Here is a 4,646-nt window from a genome sequence, read left to right on the forward strand (position 1 = left end):
TAGTGCAAATACCACGGCTCCTAATTCCAGGTCATGTATGGTATAGTTCTTCTCATGTTTCTTCAACTGTCTAGATGCATAGGCAATAACCTTTTCACGTTGCATTAAAACATAACCAAAGCCTTGCTTTGAGGCATCACAGTAAACAACAAAATCATCAGGGCCTTCAGGTAAAGATAGAATCGGGGCTGTGGTCAATTTCTCATTCAGAACCTTAAATGCAGATTCCTGTTCTTCGGACCACTCAAACTTCTTCCCTTTGTGGGTTAACTTTGTAAGGGTTTAGCAAGGAGGGAAAAATCTTTTATAAATCTCCGGTAATAACTGGCAAGTCCCAAAAATTGACGAATATGCTTCACAGTCTTTGGTATCTCCCAGTTCTGAATAGCGGTAATCTTAGCTGGATCGACATGTATTCCGTTACTATCAACAACATGTCTGAGGAATTGTACAGTCTTGAGCCAAAACTCGCACTTTGAAAACTTAGCGTAGAGTTGTTCCTTTCGTAAGAGTTCAAGAACTATGCGCAAATGTTGCTCATGTTCTTTCTCACTCTTTGAGTAGATTAAGATGTCGTCAATGAAAACAATGACAAATTTGTCGAGATATGGTTTGCAGAAACGATTCATAAGATCCATGAACACGGCGGGAGCATTAGTTAAGCCAAAAGGCATGATACAAAATTCATAGTGCCCATAACGAGTACGAAAAGCAGTCTTAGGAATATCGGATTCCTTGACCCTAAGTTAGTGATAACCGGAACACAGATTAATTTTTGAAAAAACACTCAACCCTTGGAGTTGGTCAAATAGATCATCAATACGCGGTAATGGATAGCGGTTCTTGATAGTAAGCTTGTTGAGTTCGTGGTAATCAATACACATCCTTAGCGTACCATCTTTCTTTTTAACGAATAGAATAGGAGCTCCCCATGTGGACGAGCTTGGACGAATGAAACCTTTATCCAATAGTTCTTGGAGTTGGTTGGAAAGTTCCTTCATTTTGGAAGGTGCTAAACGATATGGTGCTTTAGCAACAGGAGCAGCACCAGGAGATAAATCAATCTGAAATTCATCTTGTCGAGGAGATGGGAGACCAGGAAGTTCTTCAGGAAATACATCAGGGTAATCACTAACCACCGTCACGTCATCAATAAGCTTTTCCTTTGGTTCGACTATCTTAATATGGGCTAATATCGTGGGATAACCCTTCATAAGGTATTTACGGGTTTTGATGCAAGAAATGATGTTGAGCTTGGAACCACTCTTGTCGCCTTGAATGACGAGAGTCTCTCCATTTCCCAATGGAATGTTAACGGTCTTATCGAAACACAAGATTGTAGCATGTAATGGACGTAACCAGTCCAATTCGACTACGACATCAAAGCTTGCTAACTCGACCAGCAAAAGGTCAATCTTAAATTCTTGGTCGGCTACCTTTAGATTACAGTTTTTATAGATGTGATCAACTTTCATAACTTTTTCGTTCGCTACCTCTACTAGTCATTTAGTTTCTAGGGGTTGTGGTTTCTCAGTGAATAAGGTACAAAATTCACTAGAATAGTAACTCTTATCAGCACCCGTATCGAATAAAATGTTTGCGTAGAAATTATTGACAAGAAACGTACCCGTAATGACTTCATCTTCCTCACGGGCTTCCTCAGCCGTTATGACAAATGCACGGCTCTTCTCATTGGTGGTGTTGGCTCCAGTAGCAGGGGTATCTTTCTTCTTTGGGCAGTGAGGACTAATATGCCCCTTCTCTCCGCAGGTGTAACAAGTAGGAGGAGCTTTGATAGTGCTCCAAATGAACATATATTTAGGCACAATATCCTTCCAATATGTAAAGCTTTTAGTTACAATTGTTCTATTTTTATGTAATATTCGTTTAAATAAATAAGTGTGAAGACAAAAGAAGAAAACGACGATTTGAAGACGCAAATGACCAAAAAGCTCAAATGTACAAGATGTAATTCAAGTGGTTCCATTTATTGATAAGAAACGTCTAAAAATGACAAGAGTGCGAACCGCGGAAGGCAAAGTACAAGATATCTCCGCGTACGAAAGGACGTTCGAAAATCCGGAACCGGGACCTGAGCCAACTATCAATGTGTGACGCAACGGACCTAAAATTACAAGTCAACTATGCACAAGAATATAATATAATATATATATAATTAATATAAATTATATATATTATATATATTTAAATAAAACATCGGCAAACTAGAAAACAAAGTGATTGAGCTGGATCCAGATGGCCATGCGATCACATGGCCTGGCTGCCTTATTCCCATGCGATCGCATGGCAGGGAAATGGTGGCCAAGTCTATAAATTCAGCATTTTTCGGACGAGTTTTACACACCTTTTCTTCTTTCTTTCTCTTTACATGTAATATATATATTTATAATTTTAATTTTAATTTTATTTTAAGTTAACAATAATAAGGTTATTGTAAGAATATTTTACGGGTTTTAAGTCGGAACTCTGTCCGTGTAACGCTACGCGATTAATCACCACTGTGAGCTATGTTCTTCCTTTTTAAATTAATGTCTCGTAACTAAGTTATTATTATGCTTATTTGAGCTGAAGCAATCGTGATGTTAGACTAAAATATTAAGACGGGGTTATTAGATTTTGTACCATAATTAAGGTTTGGACAAAACACCGACACTTGTGGACATTGGACTATTGACTATTACTAGATAGGGGGTATTGTCTAAACCAATGACAACTCACTAGAATCTGTCGAACCTATCTTCAAATTAGTTAATCTAATAATTATTAAAATGATTATGTATGTTCTATTTAGTGACGTTTATACGACATCTTTTACGATCATTTAATTAATAATTCGGGTTGGGTAATTGATTATTCATTCTGATCAAGTGGGTAAATTAATATTCATATCTCATTAAAATAGGGGTGGATTACAGACAAGGTGAAAGGACCCGTTCATATACATTATAAACGATTCATAATAGTTGATTACATCGCGAGGTATTTGACCTCTATATGATACATTTTACAAATATTGCATTCGTTTTTAAAAGATAAACTTTCTTTACAACGAAAGTTTACGGCAAGCACATCATTTCATAATACATCCAACTATAATTGGCTTAATAATAATCTTGATGAACTCAATGACTCGAATGCAACGTCTTTCAAAATATGCCATGAATGACTCCAAGTAATATCCTTAAAATGAGCTAATGCACAGCGGAAGATTTCTTTAATACCTGAGAATAAACCTGCTTTAAAGTATCAACCAAAAGGTTGGTGAGTTCATAGGTTTATCATTACAATCATTTCAATATATTAATAGACCACAAGATTTCCGTTTATAAATATATGTACACTCGCAAGTGTATAAAAGTATTCTATAAGTTGTAGGCACCCGGTAACAAGCCTTAACGTTCATGTTTTACCCTCTGAAGTACACCAGATCAGGTGTGTTTAAAATAACCTCGAAGTACTAAAGCATTCCATAGTCAGGATGGGGTTTGTCAGGCCCAATAGATCTATCTTTAGGATTCGCGCCTACCGTACATAGACAAGTAGTTTAATGTTACCAAGCTAAGGGTATATTTCTGGTTTAAACCTACATAGAATTAGTTTTAGTACTTGTGCCTATTTTGTAAAATATTTATAAAACAGCGCATGTATTCTCAGCCCAAAAATATATATAAAAAGGGAGTAATGAAACTCACAATACTGTATTTCGTAGTAAAAAAACATATAACGTCATTTAATAAGTGTAAGGTTGGCCTTGGATTCACGAACGTATCAATATTGAGATTCAATATTGTAGGAAAGTACGTAGACGCAACGGAGATGATAAACACTAGATTGACCTCACGAGCATACCCATGAACCATACCCATCACCTCCATAGCTATAACCCATAATTTCCTTAGCTTCGACTCATTCAAAAAAACTATTTTGAAATCACTCGGACAGCACTCCGTCGTAATATTTTATGTATACTAATAATATCTTGAAATAATACAGAGCAAATATATATATATATATATATATATATATATATATATATATATATATATATATATATATATATATATAAATCAATTGAGAGAGTTTAGAGAAATATATTTTCAAGTTTCTATTAAATAATGAAACCTATTGAATTCTATTTATAATAGATTTTTGAATTATAAAAGTGAATTATTAAAGTATGAATTATTAAAGTTAAAGTAAAGTAAAAGTAAAGTAAAGGTAAAGTTAAAGTATAGTAAAAGTATAAAAAAACTATGTATGTATAATACGCGTATAAATATATATAATATTAATTTAAATCGTTATATATATTTAATGAAATAAAATATAAATATCGTTATATTTATTATACTGGTTAAGTAATGAGTTGTCAAAAGTGATTCTAGATATTTATAAAAGTTATATACGTTTTAATAATAAAGTTTTTTTAAACTGAAAACGTCTTTGTACGTTTGAAAATAGATTAATAGAATAATATGGAAACCAATTCTCCACTAACTTTTGTCTAACTTTCGTAAATGACACTTTTTGTTTTTATTTATAAATAGCTTTACAAATTATTCTGAATATCGTTAAGAGGAATAGATTTTCTCAAATCATAGTGGACCTCTCAACAGAGACTTGTA

Source organism: Rutidosis leptorrhynchoides, chromosome 4, assembly GCF_046630445.1.
Source record: "Rutidosis leptorrhynchoides isolate AG116_Rl617_1_P2 chromosome 4, CSIRO_AGI_Rlap_v1, whole genome shotgun sequence".
Taxonomy (NCBI): Eukaryota; Viridiplantae; Streptophyta; class Magnoliopsida; order Asterales; family Asteraceae; genus Rutidosis; species Rutidosis leptorrhynchoides.